At 44.0% G+C, this 21454-nt stretch overlaps 1 long non-coding RNA gene and 1 pseudogene across 1 annotated transcript in view; one reads left to right on the forward strand and one right to left on the reverse strand.

Annotated features, from left to right (window-relative positions):
- Positions 1-2922: 2922 nt before the first annotated feature.
- LOC144454489 (uncharacterized) overlaps positions 2923-21454 on the forward strand; it is a 56896-nt gene continuing 38364 nt past the window's right edge. The window contains exon 1 of the long non-coding RNA XR_013482916.1: positions 2923-3064. This is a non-coding gene — a long non-coding RNA (uncharacterized LOC144454489). The remainder of the gene's footprint in view (positions 3065-21454) is intronic.
- Positions 13193-15094, reverse strand: LOC110206022 (chloride intracellular channel protein 1 pseudogene; annotated as a pseudogene).

Here is a 21454-nt window from a genome sequence, read left to right on the forward strand (position 1 = left end):
TGGTGTCTAGGCTCTTTTTTTTTGATCATGGCTTTCAGGTAGTCCAATAATTTTAAAACTATCTCTCCTGAATATATTTTCCAAATCGCTTGTTTTTCCAATGAGATATTTCACATTGTCTTCTATTTTTTCGTTCTTTTGGTTTTGATATATTGTTTCTTGATTTCTCATAAACTCATTAGCTTCCATTTGCTCAATTCTAATTTTTAAGGAATTATTTTCTTCAGTGAGCTTTTATATCTCCTTTTCCATTTGGCCAATTCTGCTTTTTAAAGAATTCTTCTTCTCATTGGCTTTTTTGTGCCTCTTTTACCATTTGGTCTAGTCTGTTTTTGGTTTTGGGGAGAGTTTTTGTTTGTTTGTTTGTTTGTTTTTTGGTGAGGCAATCAGGGTTAAGTGACTTGCCTAGGGTCACAAAGCCAGTAAGTGTCAAGCATCTGAGGCTGGATTTGAACTCAGGTCCTCCTGACTCTAAGGCCAGAGTTCTATCCACTGTGCCACTTAGCCGCCCCCAGTCTATTTTTTAAGGTTTTATTTTCTTCAGTATTCTTTTTTTTTTGTGGCTCCTTTACCAAGCTGTTGATTCTTTTTTCATGATTTTCTTTCCTCTATCTCTCTTACTTGATTTTTGAGCTCTTCCAGTTGAGACCAATTCATATTTTTCTTGGGGGGCTTTGGATGTTGGAGCTTTGACTTTGTTATCTTCTTCTGAGTATTGTGTTTTGATCTTCCTTGTCACCATAGTAACTTTCTATGGTCAGAATTTTTTATGTTGTTTGCTTATTTTTTCAGCCTGTTTCTTGACTTTTAACTTTAAAGTGAGGTTCTGCTTCCAGGGTGGAAGGCACACTATCTCAAGCTTTCGAGATTTTGTGCAGCTGTTTTCAGAGATTTTTCTAGGGACCTGTAACTTTTCAGTTCTTCCAAGGTGGTATGATCTAAGGAGAAGTATTTACTACTCTCCTGCTCTGTGCTCTAATCTGTGAATGATCACAAGCACTTTTTTTCTGCCCTGGAACTACTCCATTGCTGTGGGACACAAGTTCTGGTGTGCTAGTGCTCATCCTCACCCTGGGACTGCCACCCAGGACTGTGACTCAGATCTGAGAATGAGCAAAGCAACAGAGTCCTGCCTCTAGTGCCACCCAAGAGATCCCTGTAATCTCCTTCTGATCAGTTGTTCAGCCCCCTTGCCATCTGTGGGCTGAGAGCTCTGGAAGTAGCCACTGCTGCTGCTCATTCAGTGGCTCTCAAAGCCAGCTCCTGGGTTGCTGGGACCCAGTCTGCGCTAAAACAGTCTGCAGTGGACAGTGCTCCACTCTCACCCAGGCACAACAGACTTTTGCTGCTGACCTTCTAAGTTGTCTTTGGCTAGAAAATTATTTCACCCCATCTTTTTGTGGGTTCTTGCCAAGTTTGCAAAGGGAAGAAGACAAAAGGAATTTCTCCAGGAAATCCCCAGAAATTGTTTTATGGTGTTTGGAGGGGTTTTGCGGAGAGCTCAAGGGAATGGCTGCCTTCTTTCTGCCATCTTGGCTCCTCCCCTATCTTTTATTTATCTGCCTATCTATATCTATCCAACTCTCCATATATCTAGCTATCTATGGTCCTTAGAAGTAAGGAGGTTACCTGATCAGAGAAGTACATTTGTTGAATGAATACTACTGCTGCAGATGAACAAGTTCAATTCAATAAGCGTTTATTAACCACCTACTATGAGCCAGGCATGGTGCTAAGTAAGCACTGAGGATATGGAGGAAGAAATGAAAGTCTTTACCCTCAAGAAGCTTACTGTCTCCTGGGAAACAACATTTCAAGGGATAGATAAATACACAGTACCATATAGCCAAAGTGATTGGGGATTGGGCCGAGCTCTAACAACCTAGAGTACTAAGAAAGGCCTCTTGTTGGACGTGGCCCTTGGGCTGATTCTTGAAAAAAGTTAGGGATTCCCAGAGGTGGAAATGAAGGAGAGCATTCCAGATGTAGAAGACAGCAGTGGACAGGCAGGAGATGAAATGCAATGTAAGGGAAATAGCAAATAGGCAAATTTTTGGAATGCCAAGTTTGCAAAGGGAAGTCATGTGAATTTGGTCTGGAAAGTTAGGTTGGAATGACCTTGTGAAGGGCTTTAAATATGCAACAGAGTTTGCATTTTTATCCTAGAGGCCACAGGGACCCTGGAGAATTTCTTATCTCCAGCCTATGGTGCCTCCATCTTGCTTGCCCATAGCTGTGGTCTGCTCCATTAGACTGTGAGCTCCTTAAGGGAAAACTGTCTTTTACCTTTCTTTGTCACCCCAGCATTTAGCACAGGACCTGGTATACAGTAGGTGATTAATAGATGATTATTAATTGATTAATGAACTAACTGAACAGAGAGTGACACAGCTGTGTCAGGATGGGAGTGGGGATGAGCTGGAGGGGAGAAAAGAGTTGAAACAGGGGGCTTTGTTAGGTCACTGTAATAGTTCAGGCAAGAGGTAATGAGATCCTGATCTAAGAAGGTTGTGGCCTGGCCAACACCACTCTAAGATTCTCTGATTCTTATGGTTGGGGACCCCTGTGGGGACAAGGGGAGAAATTTTCCTAATCATAAACTAAATGAGGCCATGGTCTGAGAATTTTCTCTTTTGTCAGTGGCCAATTAATAGGAGACCAGAGCTCAGTCCAATTTAGGAAGGAGAAGAGGGAGTGTTTCTGCACTCTTCAGCTAGTCTGGAATTCTGCTTAGATTAGAAAAGATCTGCCAGTAGGTCCTTCCATTAGAAGGCCCACACCCTACCAGAGTGATAACCCATGGAGGAGGGAGAAGGGGGAGGAAGGAATGCACTGATTCACTGCCCCACCCATCCCCTGCCTCTAATCTACAGTCTGGAATTTTACAGACCTCTTTAAAAAAAAAATGAGTGGGTGCCCAGATTCCCCAGAAAGCAGCAGGATCCCCACTTGCCCATCAGCTTTTGTAAGTACCCAGGAGGACTGCAGAGAGCTGCAGAAGCTCCCATTGGCCTCAATCACGCAGAGCAATCACTGCCCCCCCAAAGCAGATGACAACCTCCAAGTAAGTCCCTGCTGTTCTGGGAAACCCCAGCCATGGAAAGAGAGAAAGGAATGGTAGATGTTCAGAGATGTCATGGCTAGTGCTGGGGTTGTTGGGTTTTGGGGGGGGGGGAACGGAAGGGGGGGGAGAAAAAGGACGGAGATTTCCCCTCAATGGTGGGATCTGGAAAGTTATAGCCTAATAATAATTATACAGGATAAAATGGACCCAGGAGACAACAGGACTGAGAGATTTCCCCAGGAATTTCTCCCTCACTGAATTGAATCCACAGGCTTCTCTCTGTCTCAACCAACATCATCCATGGATTGAATAATGAACAGGAAAAGGCCACTTGATTTCCCTTCCTAGAAGGAAGGTCCAGAGATTTTCAGAGCTGGAAAGAACTTTGAATCAGGCAAAGGATTTCATTTTACAGATGAGGAAATGGAGGCCCAGAGGAGTCTTGCCCAAGATCACACAGTAAGCTAGCAGACTAGGATTGGAATTGTATCTCCCAACTCAGAGTCTGGTGATCTTTCCCTTATACCACTCTATCTTCTGGGCTGATTTCTCATCTTGAGTGGGCAGTGTGGTATTATGAATAGAGCAGAATCAGAGGATCTGGGTTTAAATCTTGTCCCAGTGTGACCTTAGTAAGGTCACTGGGGTCTCTGGGCCCCAAAGTCTTCCTCAATCAATAAACATTCATTAAGAACTTATTCTGTTTCAGGAACTGTACTGAGAACATGAAGATAAAATGAAAATAGTCCCTGCTTTCAGGGAGTTGACATTCTAACACACACATACCTATGCACATAAATAATATACACTTGTGTGATGGGAGAAACTGGCTCATAAGGCCTGAGATTATGGCAGGTCCTCTGAACACAAGGTAGTTTCAAGGGGTGTTTGAGCTGAGCTTTGAAGGAAATCAGGAATTCTGAGAAGCAGACATGAAGAAAGAATGAATTCCATGTGAAAAAAAAGCCAGCCAGTACAAAAGAAAGGAAAAGGCCTGCACTGTATGGAACAGCCAGTATGTGTCTGAAGACTGGAGAGGTAAGGAGAGACCAGGCTCTGAAAGGAGCTCAATGCCAAACAGATCCAAAAGGTAATAGGGAGCCTCTGAAGCTTAGTGAGTAGGGGAGGAATATGCTCAGACCCAAATTTCTGGGAAATCCCTTTGATAGCTATGAGGAGGAAAGGTTGGAAGGAAGATAAGCTTGCAGTAGAGATGTCCAATGGACAGTATGAGGGGGTTAAGCTGGATGATACTTATGACCATGCCAGCTCTAGATTTATGAGCCTCTTATCCAGGGGCATACTGAAGTCCCTTCATACTGGCTCTCAGCAGACAGCTAAATTTTCAGTGTGAATATTTACACCCTAGAAATCAGCAGATCCTACAAATCATGGCTTGGTTTATTGTTCCACGGATTATGCAGACCTAAGAACGATGGAGAAAATGTCAATAATTGCAGATTAGACTTAAATGTATGTCATGAGGATATTTTTTTTCTTTCGGAGAGCCTCTTGTTAAACATTTACAAACACATTCCCACTATGATCCTGTGCTATCAAAGGTCCTTTCTAGATCTAACACCTATATTCGTCTGTCCCTCAGATTGCTTTCCTGGCCTTAGTGTTAAAGAAGCATCAGTGTATTCGGTCCCCCATCAGCTCTTGTACTAAGGTCTCTTGAAGGCTCATATCCCAAAGGACTTGGGTTATAGATTATAGATTTGTCTCCACTCTCTTCTTGACTCAAGTTCCCACCTAGAAAACAGAAAATATAATGCCTGGATAACCCAGTAGCCTGGGAACTGTCCCTTGAACCCTACCTATCAATAATTAATCAATCAATAAGTCTTTATGAAGCATTTACTATATGACAGGCACTGTTCTAGGGACTGAGGACACAAAGTAAGGCGGCACAGGGGATTGGCACAGGTGCCAACCGTGCAGCGATGAACACCCGAATTCAAATCTGGTGTCAGATATTTACTTAGCTGTAAGACCCTGAACAAGTCGTTTAACCTCTGTTTGCCACAGTTTTCTCATCTGTAAAATGGGGATAACAAAATCACCTATCTCCCAAGGTGGTTTTAAGGATCAAATGAGATAATAATTGTAAAGTGCTTAGCACAATGCCTGACACATAGTAAGTGAAATGTTAGGCGTGATTATTATTAAAATAAGCCAGTCAGTCAGTCCCTTCCCCCAGGGACTCAGTACTTTCTGGTACATCCTGGTCCTAGATAAATAGATATGGAATAGCCACAAAATTAATACAGCAAGGCTTGGAGGTGAGAGTGGGGGCACTAACAACCAATAGAAAGCCCTCTTTAAGGAGATGGCTTTTGAGTTGGACCTTGAAGGGAAAGGGAGTTTCAAGAGGCAAAGGTGAGGAGGGGGAACATTTCAAGCTTAGGGATGTGGGGGGAGGGGATAAATAATCTGTACAAAGGCTGGGAGAGATGGAATGTCACAGGGACCGATAAGTAGGCCATTGTGGGTGAGAAGGAGTAATGCAGAATTGGCCTGGGAAGACAGGCTGCAGCCAGATTGTGAAGGGCTTTACATTCCAAAGAAAGAGCTTTCATTTTATCCGAGAGGCCATAGGGAGCCTCTGAAGCTTCTCCAATCGGAGGGTGATATGGTGGCATCTGTGCAATGTGAATATCAATATGGTAGATAAGGATTGGGGAAGGGAGGGTCTAGATGCAGGAAGGGTGAGAAGTGATGGAGGCTTAAACCAGGTTAGTATGACTGGAAAGGAGGCTAATATATGAGACACTGAAGAGGTGGGTCAGCATTGACCCAGGGGATTTGGTATTTGATCCTAGAGGCAGTAGGGAGCCACTGGAATTGAAGAGGGAGGGAGACATGGTCCCTCTTGAGCGGCTGAGTGGACAATGGATTGAAATGGGAGAGACCAACAACAGCCTATCGCAGCAGTCCAAGGGGGAGGACGTGCGGAAGTATCAGAGGAGAGAAGGGGGCAGATATGAGAAATGGGACAAAGGTAAAATGGAGAGGACTTGGCAATAGACTGGACATGGGGGTGAGCCAATGAGGATTCGACACCTAGGCTATGAGCCGGGGTGACTGGAAGGGGAATGGCACCTTCAACAGTTGGGTGGCTGCTGTCCTGGGTCCTCAAAGGCAACCAACATGACCTATCACCATGCTAGGGTCAGGTTACAGTGTCTCCAACTGTGCTGATGCTCTACCACAGGTCGGGCACCAATCGTAACAAAGAAGTTTGGAAGAGAGGAGGTTTGGGGCGGGGGGGGGATGTAATGACTTCAGTTCTGGACATTTTGAGTTGAAAATGTCTACAGGACATCCATTCTGAGACCTCCAATAGGCAGCCAGAGAAACGAGTTTGGAGGTCAGTAGAAAGGTTAGGGTTGGCTAAATAGTTTTGAGAATCATCACAAAGGGCTGATCATTGAATCCGTGGGAGTTGAGGAGGTCTACAGGGGAAATAGCATAGATGAATAAGAGAGGAAGGGCCCAGGACAGAGTCCTGTGGAAGACCCATGGTTAAGCAACTTGACCTACCTGAAGATCCAGCAAAGGAGACTGAGAAGGAACTTTCAGAAGGTAGGAGGAGAACCAGAAAGAGAGTCACATCATGAAAACTTAGCGAGAGGAGAGTAGGAAGGAGAAAGAGAGTGACTGATGTGTTAAAGGCTGCAGAGAGGTCAAGAGGGGTAAAGACTGAAAAAAGATCATTAGATTGGGCAGGTAAGAGATTGGAGAAAGGAGTCTTGGTTGAATGAGGAGGAGGGATGCCTGACTGCAAAAAGTTAAGAGAGTAAGAAGAAAGGAAGAGTAGGTGCCTATTGTAGACACCCTTCTCAAGGAGTTTGGCCACAAAAGGGAGGAAAGACATGGGATGATAACTAGCTGGGAGGAAAGATCGAGGCTTTTTGAGGATGAGGGAGATTTAGGCATGTTTGTAGGAAGCTGAGAAATAGCCACTCAACAGGGAGAGGTTGAAGATAAGTGAGGGGGCAGCTGGTGGTACAGTGGATAGAGCAGTAGCCCTGGGGTCAGGAGGACTTTAATTCAAATCCCAGCCTCAGACACTAGCTGTGTGACCCTGGGCAAGTCACTTAATCCCAATTGCCTCACCCAAATAAATAAATAAATGCACGTTCCCTTCCCTTCCCTCTCCCCTATTCTCTGGGCAGAAGGGTACCTAGAGTTATGGGCAGCAGAGTGGGGTTCCTTAACGACCATGTTCTGCATAGGGAATAACAGTAGCTCACATTTTGATAATATTTTGCATGAACTATCTCATTTGTTCCTCACAACAGCCCTGGGAAGTAAGTACTACTATCCCCATTTTACAGATAAGGAAACTAGTGACTTGCCCAGTCACACAACTAATAAAGTATCTGAAGCTGGATTCAAACTCACATCTTCATGATTCCAGTTCTCTCTCTATCTCCTACAACATCTGACTTCCAGAGTCAGAGGCAGGATTTTTGTGTCTCTCCCATTTAGCCTCCTTAAGGTTTCTCTCTTAGAGCCTCTCTCCTCCAAAGCTCCTCCTAGAAAGATAGCTGTTATTGGTGGTATTCAGTCACTTTTTGGTGGTGTCTAACTCTTCATGACCCCATTTTGTAGAGATACTGGAGTGGTTTGCCATTTCCTTCTCCAGCTCATTTTACAGATGAGAAAACTGGGGTAAACAGGGTTAAGTGACTTGCCCAGGGTCACACACCTAGTAAGTGTCTGAGGTCAGATTTGAACTGAGGAATCTTCCTGAGTGCAGGCCTGGCCATTCCATCCACTGGGCCACCTACCTGCCCACAAATCCTGACCTCTATTCTGAGTTTGGGGGACTTATGCCTCAGTACAGTCCTATATGTCCCTCCCAACCTCAGTAGGGAAAAGGGTGAGGGGTCCATCAATTGTGGGATTGTAGGATTTAGAGTGGAAAGAGACCTTAGAGGTTGTCTAATCCGGCCTCATTTTACTGATCAGGAAGCTGAGACCCAGAGAGGTGGTGACTTGCCCAAGGTCACACAAGCATTAAGTTACTGAGATAAAACCCCAAGCTCCTCACTCCCAGTCCAGTGTTGGTTTGTTCATCTTTCCCTCAGGACCTTTTCAGCCCATTACCCCTGCCCTGGCTTTCCTTTTTCCCTTCCACCCTTTTCTTCATCTCAAAATCCCTTGCAATCATTCTTCCCCCCTCTCCTCCCTTCCTCCATTCTCTGATAATGAGGTGACCTTCTCTTAGCCAAGGACAAACCTTCCATACTCACCTTTAGTCTCCTACCTTCCCATCTTCTCCAGCAAAGGGTCACCACCCACATCCTCTCTCTCTCTCTCCCTCCCTGTCTCTCTCTTTTCTCTCTCTCTCTCTCTCTCTCTCTCTCTCTCTCTCTCTCTCTCTCTCTCTCTCTCTCTCTCTCTCTCTCTCTCTGTCTCCCTCCTCTCTCTTGGTCCCCTGTGCTCAGAATGCACTCCCTCCTCATCTCCACCACAAAATCTGTCACTTCCTTCAAGGAACAATTCAAGCCTAGCTGTGTGACCCTGGGCAAGTTACTTAACCCAAACTGTCTCACCAAAAAGCTAAAAAGAGAGAGAGAGAGAGAGAGAGAGAGAGAGAGAGAGAGAGAGAGAGAGAGAGAGAGAGAGAAAGAAAGAAAGAAAGAAAGAAAGAAAGAAAGAAAGAAAGAAAGAAAGAAAGAAAGAAAGAAAAAGAAACAATTCTACATGAAGCCTTCCAACTGCTAGTGTTCTCCCTCCCTCCCTAATTACCTTGTTTTTCTTGATGTTTTCATTCTGTATATTCTTACATTTACATGTCCTCTCCCTTAGCAGAATGCAAGATCTTTGAGAGCAGAAACTCTCAAAAAAAACTTTGGCAAGCATGATGCCTGGCATACAGCAGAAATTTGATAAATGCTTGTTCATTCATTCATTCCTTCATTCATTCCCTCAAATTTTGCTAAAGCATTTTGTTTCAACCCCTCCTTTCCTCCATCACCTTTTACTTTATATTTATTGATTATGTACAATTCATCTCCCCACAACTAGACTGGAAGTTCCCTGAGGGCAGGAGCTATACAATTTTTGTATCCCCCATTCCTAGCACTATTCTTTTCATGTAGTTGCTGCTTAATGAGCGGCTGTCCAATTAAAAAACCATCTATCAAGTGTCTACTATGACTGCAAAATCCTGACGGACATACCAAGCTAGACATAGTTCCTGCCTTCTTTAAAACTGGCAGGGGAAATAGCTCGGTGGTAAGCTGTGTTACATAAGAGACATAAAAAGCTACAATAACTACTTATTATAATTGCTAATAATAATAATTCACATTTCTATAGTGCCTTACCGTCTATAGAATGACTTCCCTGTGAGATAATACAATTATTATTTTCCCCCATTTTATAGTAAAAGCTCCACACGGTTATTGTTACGATTATAACTTATGATGATTATGAATAATTATTGTTAATTGTCATCAATAATAATTGATATTTATATAGCAATTCATAGTTAGTGAATGAATGAAGAAATGAATGAATGAAATGAAAAGGCATTTGTTAAGGAATTACTAGGTTCCAAGTACTTTGCTAAGCACTTAGTATACAAATACAAAAATGAAGAAATTCCCCATCCTTAAGGAGTTTATATTCTAATGAGGGGAAGCAATATATGGAGGGGAGTAGTTCAGAGAATGGTTAGTGGAGCCACCTAGGAATAGATTGACACAGCCTTTGCTGTATTTAAAGGAGGTGGGGGGGGAGGGAGGAATAGGCATTTATATAGCACCTACTATGTGCCAGGCACTGTGCTAAGTACTTTACAAACATTATCTCATTTGATCCACACAGCACCCTTCCAGGTAGGTGCTATTATTATCCCCATTTCATAGTTAAGGAAACTGAGGCAAACAGAGGTTAAGTGACTTGCCCAGGTTCCCATAGCTAGTGTCTGAAGTCAAATTTGAACTCAGGTCTTCCTGACCCAGGCCCAGGGTTCTATCCACTGTGCCACCTAGCTGTCTGTGTTGATTTGATCATAGTTCCAAAAGTGGAAAGGGCCTGGCATGGGGTGGGGGAGGCCTGGAGAAGAAACAAAAAGAAAAATAAGAAGAGGCCTGGGGAGTCAAGGAAAGCATAGCCGGGTCTAGTCTAGATAAACCGGGCCTCAGAAGGCCCTTGCTGAATAAGAGAGCAGGGGGGCAGGGCAGGAACTGATGAAGCCCTCTAGGGCATGGTCTCTGGTGGGGCAAAGCACTTGGCAGAAGACATCCCAGTGACTCACTGGCCCATGATTCTCCAGCTAGTAAATGTCAGAAACAGGAATTGAAAGGTCATAGGATTTAGAACTAGAAGGCAGAGGGAAGCTTTATACAAAGCAAGCCATTTCTTCATTCAATAGTCGTTTATTCAACAAGCACCCTGTCAGATCTCCTTCTATCTAACTGCTCCTTCTCAGTTTACTTTTCACGGATCATCGTCCATATCTTGTCCCTTAACTATGGCCACACCCCCAAGCTCTTTCCTGGGGCCCTCTTCCTCCTGGTCTCTCTCCTCCCCACCCCAACTCTTTCTCTCCCCGTTTGTCTTCTCATTCTCTTTCAATCTTCTGTTCTCTCTTTCTCTAATTCTCTCTCCTCTTTCCCATCCTCTTTCTCCTTCCTTTTTCATTCTCTCTCATGTTCTCTCCTCTTTCTCCCTCTCTTCTCTCAGTCGCTTTCCTCTATCTCTCTCATTCTCTCTCTCCCCCATATTTACTCTTGCTTCTCTCTCATTCTGTCTTTCTCTCTCTGTCCTCTTTCTCATTCTCTCTCTCCTCTCCTTCCCTCTGTTCCCCGCCCTTCCTCATCCGTCCCCATGGGTTCATTTATCATAGCTACTCAGATGACTCCAAGGTCTTTATCTCCAGTCCTAGTCTCTACCTTGAGCTTCAGGGCCACATTTCAGATTGTCTATTAAACCCTTCCCACCCCATCGCTAAGTACACTCCCTGAAAGCAATTAAGCAAAATTGCCTGAGATCGCCATTGCACTGATAAAATGCCACTTTCTAATTTGTCATTCACTTATTCTTAGCAGAAAGGAAATGCATTTGTTTCATCTTTAAAATATGGTACCCCTATTGTCTGTTGTCTTTGACCCAAGTGTTGATGCCTTGAAATATTGTCTTTATTGACATTGCCATAGTCATAATTTTGTTCCTTTGACTTTACTTTCTTCACTCTGTATCACTTCATATGAATCTTCTTATATTTCTTTGAAAAAAAAATTGTTTATTCCCATAGGAATGTCAAGCTCAACACTGCCAAAAAAGGAACTCATTCCCTTTTTACCCCCCTGTTACATCCCTTCATCTGCCATCACGGCCCAGGGACTTCATTCTCCTTCAAGATCATGTCAGCCTCGGTGCTCCCCCTCAGCCACCTCCCGCTGCCTTTTCTTTGCTGTTTTCTTCCATTAAACTTAAAGGCAAGGACTGTCATTCTTTTTTGTATTTGTATCTGTAAAAGCTTTAGCACACAGACTGGCACATAGTAGGCACTTAAAAATGTTTCTTGACTAACATTTCGTGATGTAAGTTTCCTCCCAGTCCTGACATTCTGTATTCCAAGGCCCCTCCCAGTTCTGACCTTCTGTGTTCTACAGACCTTCCCAGGTCTGACATTTTGCATTCTAAGGCCCCTCCTACCCCTACATGGTGTCACAAGGCTCCTCCCAGCCCTGACTGTCTGCGTTCCAAGACGAAGGCCTGACATTTTGCATTCTAAGACCCCTCCCAGGTCTGACATTCTATGTTCCAAGGACCCTCCCAACTCCGACACTCTGTGTTCCAAGGGCCCTCCCAGCTCTGAGCTCTGGTGTTCTAAGGCCCCTCTCAGCTCTGACCTCCTGTGTTCTAAGGCTTCTCTCAATTCTGACAATCTAGGGTCTGATGATAATACTGATGATTTTATACACAGACACTTTAAAAGATAAGGTTAAGTCATATGCCTGAGGTCATTCTGTAAAATAAGGAAAGATTCCCTTCACCATGAATCCTGTACTCTCACCAATCAATTAATTTGTCACTGAGCATTCTCTGTAGGCAGTACCATGACTTTCCCCTGGGACATCAGACATCTTGATAGGATATTATCAACATTTCCCATTCAGCATTAAAAAGATAATTCAGTTCTAGTCAATTCAAGCACTGGGGGGTTAAGGCTCTCCTTAAAATAGATATTCTTATAACCATGATTCCAAGGGTCCTGGGAAAGTTATTCACCTCCCCCACCCTAAATACTCCCTTCCAGCTAACTGAGAAATCCCACTGTTAGAGCTTCATTTCTTTGACTTAAGTCAGATGTATTATAATGCAAAAACCCTAGGAGTTACAACACAAAAATCTTTTCAATCTTCTTTCTATTTTAGTATAAATGCAGTAGTACAACAAAACAGGAAGAAGAGTGGTATTAAAAAAGAGGGGTCTTTGTTTCAGTAAGAAATTTGGAGTCATTAAAATAACTTTGTAATTTCCCAAATGTCAATTCATCTGCTTTCTTCTGCCTTTTCAATTCTGGGCACAATTCACTTACCCCTTTGCCAGTGTCTGTTCAAGATAAATATATGGATGGACAAGCTCTATAGGTTCCCCGTTCAACTGCATCTGGACCATAGATATTCTTCATCCGCTTGGTTTTTCCTGCTCTGATAAGTGCGCTAAACTCTTTTGAATGATTTCTGATCTCACTCAGGAGTCTCTGCAGCGTCAGGGGCTTGATGCCCTTTGCATAATGTCATCCAAAAACAGGAGCATCTGGAGGCCCTCGTCATCCATAGGGAATCCCTCATCCCCTTAGACTTGGAGCTGGATCTCCTCCATGACAATGGCAAATGCCTTTGGCAAACACACTAGGTTGCCGTAGCCAAAGAATTCGATGACAAGCAATCAGTCTGCTTGGTGATGGGTCTCTCTATTGCTTAGCTAGGCTGGTCCTCAGAAACTCCTTCCAACATGGCAGAAGTTGCCAGAGCTTGAGTGCTACAGGCATCACTTTGGGAAACTCAGGTTTGCCTCACCATCATGATGAGGCATCAGGAAAAGCTTGCTGAACTTCCTGAGTATGCAAGTGAATGATTTTATCAGGTCATTACCTTGCAGTAAAAGGTATATGTTTTATTTAATTTTATTTTTTCAACTAGAAAAATATAGAAAAATATATTTTCTCTCCCCCTCCTCCCTCTCATAATTGAAAAAGAAAGAAAAACAAAGTCTTTATAACAAATGTGGAAATTCCTGCATTGGCCAAAAAATATGTCTCAGTCTATAATCTGTCTGGTGGGAGGTAACATGTTTCATGAGTCCTCTGGAATTGTGGCTGACCATTGCATTGATCATCATTCTTAAGTCTTTCAAAATTGTTTAAAGCTGTTCCTCTGGTTCTGCTCACTTCACTCTGCCTCAGTTCATACAAGTCTTCCCAGGTTTCTTATTTCTTACAGCACAATAGTATTCTATCACATTCATATACCACAACTTGTTCAGCCTTTTCCCAATTGATGGGCACTCCCTTGGTTTCCAATTCTTTGCCACCAAAAAAGAGCTATTCTAAATATTGTTTCTTTGATCTCTTTGGAGTAGAGGCCTAGTACTGGTGCTATGAATAAAATTTGAAGAAGGTGGGGCACTCAGCACATGAGTATGGATAGGAAAACCGATTAGAAGAAAAGCACACCAAAAAAGGAGACTTGGGAAGAAAGAGAAAGATTTTTCTTTGATGTAAAAAGCCATTTTTACCAAGGCAGCTTCTTTTTTTTTTTTGTATTTTAACTGTTTTATTATTGAAATATTTTCATCCTATCCCTTTCCAAAAAAATCCCACTCATTTGCCTCCCCACCCTGCTCCCCAACAACCTTCCCTGCCCTTCTGTACTTTATTTCAAAATTCTGTGCTCAGTGGCCATCTTGAAATGTGTTCATTGGCCTTATCAGGCCATTTGTGAAAGAAGTAGCAGGGTAGAGGAGGAAAGAAGCTCTGTCCATGGCTACTGGAGGGCTTTGGCTACTAGCTCATGGGCCAGCTCTATCTCCTCAGCATCTGGACAGGTAGAGGCAAATTCCTCTCTGGCATAAGCATTTCGCAGGTATCTTTGCACCCCTCGAAACTCCTCTGGATTAGAAAATCCCCGATATTTCTTACATACAACCTGTACAATGTGGAGCCTGGGCAGTAGGTTGCAATCAGCCGGTGTAAGCTGATCACCATCCAGAAACTTTCTGTGGGAAACACCTTCATCTTCTGCACTTGTCTCATCAATCTCCTCAGGAAGTGGTGATGTCAGATAGTTGTCAAGAACCTTCAGGGCTTTCAACAGCCCCTTTTCCAAGTTGGCATTGAGTGCTGGATTTGAATTCTTGATGTAGGCAGAAAATTTGGCGAAGACATCTAGTCCAGCTGTGTTGGATTCTGGGTTCTTAGCTGCCAAGTTGGGGTACCTAGGGGGACTCAGCACCTCCTCCAAAAACTCTTCAATCTTGTTAGTGCCATACAGTAAAAATGGGAGCTGACCTCCAGGACACAACTTCTGTACTGTCTCTGTTCTCTTCTTGGTGTCTACAGTGGTGACATTGAAGGTGACACCCTTAAGCCAGAGCACCATGAAAAGTCTTCGGGAGAAGGGGCAGTTCCCAATCTTGGCACCATCACTGCCAGCCTTGATGAACAGCTCGACCTGTGCCTGCTCTTCAGCCACGGCTGCCCCAAGGCAGCTTCTTTCCAAACTATTATCTTTCCCTCTTTTTCCCTAACATAAAAGCCTTTCAAGTTAGAACTAGGACTAATTCAAATCAAAATAAGAGCGAACTTTCTACCAGCTAGAAAGATACAACAATGAAATAGACAACTCTGAGAAGCTGATTGATTGCATACAGGGTCTTTGAGCACTGGACTTGGGACTGAAAGACTTATGTTTAAATACCAGATAACTGTGTGATGAGAGAGTCAAAGAACCACTCCAAACCTCAGTTTTCTCCTCTGTAAAATGGAGAAAATATACTGTTCTAAAAGTCTTGGTACAGTCTCAAGCCACTTAAAACTGTACCAAGACTCTTAGGACATCCTGTATTTGCACAGTCTTTATAGGGATTGTTGTAAGGGCCAAACAAGCTACATATGTAAAGAACTTTGTAAGGATTTCATAAATTGTTATGATTATTTATGACTAGCAATGATTGGTTAAGGCCTAAAGCCAAATTAAGTCTGGGTAATGGAAGCCAAATTATTTTAGCCATTCCAGTAGATGGCTAACCAATCATTGATGGTCATAAATAATAACAACAACATATGTATATGTATACACATATATATGTGTATACACATACAAACACATCTATGCTTTAAAAGCCCACAAATACCATTAAAAGAGCATTTATTTGCATTTTGTCTGCGGATGTGCTTACAAACCACAGAATCACACCTTAGCTTTCTATACAAAGGATTTGGAGCTGAGCAAGACCTCAAGGCTCACCTAGTACAGCCCCCTTATTTTCTAGATGGGGAAACTGAGGCCCAGTGAGACCCAAGTTCACAGAAGGAACCCTATCTTAGGGCTCTAAAACCGAAGCTCCTTTTACCCCACCAGGTTGCTTCCTAGCCAAGTGATAATTCCAGAAAAGAAAAAACAGCAGAAATACTAAAAATGAAAGTGACACAGGGAAAAATCAATACAATGCCATTTTCACAAACCTTTCAAACAACTTAGATATTTAGGTGATGATGCCGTGATGAAATCACCTGGTAACAACTCTTCAGAGCCTGGTGGTACCTTTGGCCCTGGGGAAGTTGAGCTGAATGGGAATCTGGCTGCTTGAAGAAGGGAGGTGATCCATCATCCCCCTGGCCTCCGACTCACTCAGACAGACCCCATCAGGAATGCTGCATTCATTTCCGGGCACCACATTTTAGGAGGGGGCGTTGGCAGGCTGAAGAGGAGAATCAGGATGGCGAGGGAAGTAGAGACCATGCTTTGGGAGGGTTCATCTAAGTGATTTGAACTCTCCCTGCCCCTCATGTGACAGTATTTCCTTATCTATGCATTTGTTACATCTTCCCCACCTCCCAACCCCCATCCTCCCCTGCCCCCCAACCCTCCCAACAAGCTTCTTGACAGAAGCGACTGTTTCATTGTTTCATTGATCCCCCAATGCCTATAACAGTGCCTTGCAGGTAGCAAGTACTTAAATATTTGCTGAATCGAATTCAGTATAATTTAACTGAATTGGTGGCTGGAACTGAGGATGCTTAGTCTAGGAAAGAAGGACTTAAGAGGGAGGGGGGACATAGCTGCTGATTTCAGATATCTGAAAGGCTGTCTTATGAAATCCAATCCAATTCAACAAACACTTAGTAAGTTTCTACTACGTGCCAAGCACTGTGTGAGGCAAAGAGAATATAAAGAGGGCACAATATGATAGATAGAACACTAAGACTGAAGTCGGGAAGACCCGAGTTCAAATCTGACCTTATACACTTGCTAGCTGTGTGACCCTGGGCAAGTCACTTAGCTTCTGTCTCAGTTTTCCCCAACTATAAAATGGGAGAAATCATAGCATATACCTCCCAGGGCTGTTGTGAGGATCAAATGAGATAATATTTATAAAGTGCTTAGCACAATGCCTGGAACATAGTAGGTGCTTAATAAATGTTTTCCTTCCCCATTCCCTAAATCTATCTCTTATGACAAAAAATAGTCCCTAACCTCAGGGAATTTAAAATATATTGAGAGGCATGGGAAGAGGAGAAAACCTCCAACAGTGTTCTGTAGGGTGGGGATGGTCCACTTGTTTCCATGGGAGAGAATGAAAACCAGAGCAGGCCCATCACATCTGCCATCTCCTGATTGGGAGTACTGCCTGCCTTTCACAGTACAGATTCAAACCATCCATGCCTGCCCTTCCAGGGGGATTCTTCTGTGTCTGTATGCTCTTCCCTAAATCTACCACAGGGTGTCCATCCAAAATGGTGGAGGCCCTTTCCCATTTCTCTTGACATTCAGTAGAGGCCAAAGGAGCAATGAGGGTGCTCACTAGTTACCTCCTCCTCTGACTATGTCAGGGGAAGTTACAAGGATCATACTGAGATTAAAGTCCCATATAAGGGAGAAAAGCTGGTGATCAGCACTTTTGAATGATGCATAGAGCTGCCTCAGGAGGTCATGAGTTCCCTGTCACTTGAGGTCAGAGTCATGGATTGTTAGATACGTGACTTGAGTCTTGAGTAAAGTGAATCCAACTTGGACCTGACCACAAATTTAGAGCTAGAGGGAGTGTAGAGGCCGCCTGGTCTTCATTTCACTGATGAGAAAACAAAAACCCAGAAAAGTCCAGTAACTTGTCCAGGGTCATCCAGTTCATTAGTAGCAGTGCAGACACTTCGGCCTGGTGGTCTTCTCAATATACCATGAATCAAGGCTAGGGGGTCATTCTGAGGGACACTGTAGACTCTATTCTGAGGAGATGGTGTAGAGAGAATGGCTGCTTCAAGCATGGGCTGAACTAGCTGACCTCTGAGATCCTTTCCAACGAAGGAAATTAAATGCATAAGATTTTAGTAATGCCCCATTAACAGGAAGAAATGCAAATGCCCTAAATGCTCAGGCTGTGCCAGTCATGTAGAATCCGTCCCCTGCCTGACAGCCTGCAGGAGGAATGGAGGAATTAACCAGCACCTAGAGCATGGCTGTTACCATGGCACTGCCTCACCTTCTGCATTCCTCAACTTTGGAGTTTGAGATTTCTGCAAGTCACAAGTTACCTTGGGTTTTCATATTCCTCCTTGGCTCTTGGGAGAGGAAAGAATGTGACCCAGTTTTCCTCTTGCCTGTGGATATCAACATCTCATCAGCAGGGATGCGTGCCTAGAAGTCAGGTGAGGAATCATCGGATCTCAGAGTGAGAAGGAGCTGGAAGGCACCCAGGAGAACCCAAATCAGAAGAGGAATCCTAGCTCCAACATCTAAAACAAGCAGACATCCAGCTTCAACTCGAATACCTCCAGTGATGGGGAATCTCACTACCTTTCAAGGAACACTTCCACTTCAGGCAAGAATTGTTAGGAAGATTTTCCTTACATGGATCCTAATCTGCCTCTCTACAACTTCCAGTTCTGGGTTCAAGTCTAGTTCCTAATCAATTTCTTTTCCCATCATTACTATTTATTGAGCATTTACAATATACTAGGCACAACAGAACATACAGAAAAACATTGTTCCCCATCCATTAGGACCCATATGTACAAAAATATTTACAGCAGCTCTTTTTGTGGTGGCAAAGAATTGGAAATTGAGACGATGATCATGAATTGATGGATGTCTGAACAAGCAGTATATAATTATGATGGAAGAGCTATAAGAAATGTGCTATAAGAAATGATGCCTGGGCTTCAGAAAAACCTGGGAAGACTTATGTGAACTGAAGCAAAGGGAAGTGAGAAAAACCAAGAGAACACTGTACACAGTAACATCAATATTGTAAGGAAGACCAACTGTGAAAGACTTAGCTATTCTGATCAATACAATGATCCAAGACAATCCCAAAGGATTCATGATGAAAAATACTACCCACTTCCAGAAAGAAAACTGATAAGTCTGAGTGCTGATTGAAGCATGGGTTTTTTTTTCTCAATTTTTTTTTGCAACATGGCTAATATGAAAATATGTTTTGCGTGATTTCACATGTATAATTGATATCACATTGATTGCCTTCTCATTGGGTGGAGGAGGGGTGGAGAAGGGAGAGAATTTGGAACTCAAAATTTAAAAAGGAAAGAAATTGTACCTAAAAAAGAAAGTACTTAAAGCCAGTGATCATGTGCACCCTCAATCCTCCTCTTCTCTAAGTTAAACATCCCTAATTCTTTCCACTGAACTTTATATGGTATGGCTTCCAGTCATCTCACCACCCTGATCACCCTCGTCTGGATATGCTCCAGCATGAATCAGTGAATGAATGAATGAATGAATGAATGAATGAATGAAAAGGCATGTATTAAGTGCTTGTCACTTGCCAAGCACTGTGCTAATTTGCTTGTGATAGAAATGGAAGATTTGGACAGTCCCTGCTCTCAGGACCTTCCATTCTAATAGGTAGTGTCAAAACATGTCAAGGTGTTTCCTAAGATACACTGTCCAGAGAGAGTAGAGTACAGTAGATAGACCCCCAGTCTTGGATTCAGGAAGACCTGGGTTCAAGTCCAACCTGTGACACATACTGGCTTTGTTGCCCTGGCCAAGTCACTAATTTCCTATATGTTGGCCTATATGATCAAGGTCCTTTCCAACTATCAAATTTTGTGATTCTGTGACTTAATCTCTCTAAGACTGCAAGTTGCAAGCAGAGTGGCCGCTCTGCATTGTTGGAGTTCTCTATATCCATGAAATTGCAGGTCAGGTATAACAACGACAAGAATATATGGGACTCAGAATTTAATAGCAGACATCACTAGATTTGGAGTCAGAGGAATGTGGGTTCAAATCTCTGCTCAGCTACCTCTTACCAGTGTGACCTTGGCTAAGCCCCTTAAGTGCTTAATGGCTCTTTTCTTCATCCATAAGAATGAAAGGATTGGACCTGATGTAGGAGCAGCAAGGTATGGTGGGTAGGACACTAGACTTGGAGTTAGGAGGCCTTGGTTTCAAATCCTGCCTCTCAGACAGTAGCTCTATTTGGAACCTTGGGCATTTGTCACTTATTCTCTGTCTCAGTTTCCTCACCTGTCAAATAAGGGGGAATAGTGGTGGGAGATAGTGTTGGTGAACTTAATGCAGGTTTCTAAGGTCTGTTCCAGCTTTAAGCCTCTTGAGCCTATGACCATATGTGGTCTAACAGGGCTAAAATAGGGTTGGACAATCCCTCCCTCATCCCAGATCGCGTTAGCTTTTTCGGCCGCTGTATCTCGCAGGTTGACTCATATTAAGTTTCTAGATCATTAAAACCTCTGGCTCATTCTCACACTGCTATCGAGTTGAGTTTTCCCCCAACCCGTACCTGGGCAGCTAATTTTTTAAAGCACAAGTTCGTTATTGCTGTTGTCTAGTATTGACGTGGAACTGAAACCGCTTTACATAGACTAGGATTTTATTATCTTCTCCTCTCTCATCCTCCCAAGGAACAACTTTACACGAGCCAATTCACCTTTGTCTCTCCCTAATACTCTAAAGTAGATTTGGTATTTTCTTTCCCTGACGAGTTAAGAGCGAAGGAGTGAGACTATAGATTCCATAAAGCCCTGACCCAGGAGATTTGGAGGCATCTGGCCAGCAGCCCATAAACTGCCACTGTTCCAAGGGTTGGTTAGCCAAATCAAGCGGAGGTGAATAAACCTTAAGCATCTGTCCCAGCAGCCTCGGCCTCACATGCCTCGCTCACACATCCTCCCCTCCTCTTTTCCCTCCTCCTCCCTCTCCCTCTCCCTTTTCTCTCTTCCCCTTCCTCCATCTCCACCTCCCCCTTCTCTCCTTCCCCTTCTCGCTTTTCTCCTCCCCTTCCACTCTCCTCCCCTTCTCCTCCCACTCTTTTCCCTCCTCCTCCCCTTCCTTCTCCACCCCCTCCTTCTCCTCCGGAGGCCTAGGTAGGGAAAAAGGCAGGGAGTGCGTCAGCAAGCGCTGCTCCCGGGGAGCAGTCACCCATATGCAATCGGCCGCGCTTGTTTGCTTGGCCAATTTCCTCTTCCCCGGGTGTTTACCGGAGCGTGGATTCCAGAGGAACACTTGGAAGGCGGCCTCGGCCGCGGGGGCGGGCACACGAAACCGTCCGAGTTCCAGCGACTGTCCGCCCGCCCCGATGGAGAAAGCGATAGGTGCTGGCGCTGCTGCCCGGGGCCACGCTCCCGCCCCTAGCCTGGGGGATGGAAACTGACACCCGCCCTGCAGTCCAGCCCGAGAAGGAGGGGGGCGTGGGCGGGGGCGGGGCCTGCAGGGCCAGCCCGAGGCCTCCCGAGGGGGCAAAGCCACGAGTGGGTGGGCAAGAGGCCGGATGACCAGGGCCGGCTTAGAGGTGGCACACTGGACAGAGCAAACTCTGGACTAGCCGTCAGGAGACTTACAATCAACCCTTTGTCGCACACTAGCTGTGTGGCTCGTGGGCAAATCACTAAACCCTTTTAAGTTTGTTTTTTCATCTGTAGAATGGGAATAATAGTAGCATCTACTTCATAGGATTGCTCTGAGGATTGACTACACACACACACACACACACACACGTGCGCGCACAAAGAGATATATGTGTGGGTATATGATATATGTGTATATACGTGCTTTGTAAAATTTAGAGCACAGTATGTGCTAGGTTTTATTATCTCCGATTATTAAGTCTGAATAGAACTCACTTTACACATAAGGAAACTGAGGCTTAGCTAAGAAG

Source organism: Phascolarctos cinereus, unplaced genomic scaffold, assembly GCF_003287225.1.
Source record: "Phascolarctos cinereus isolate Bilbo 61053 unplaced genomic scaffold, phaCin_HiC Scaffold_726;HRSCAF=1367, whole genome shotgun sequence".
Classification (NCBI taxonomy): domain Eukaryota; kingdom Metazoa; phylum Chordata; class Mammalia; order Diprotodontia; family Phascolarctidae; genus Phascolarctos; species Phascolarctos cinereus.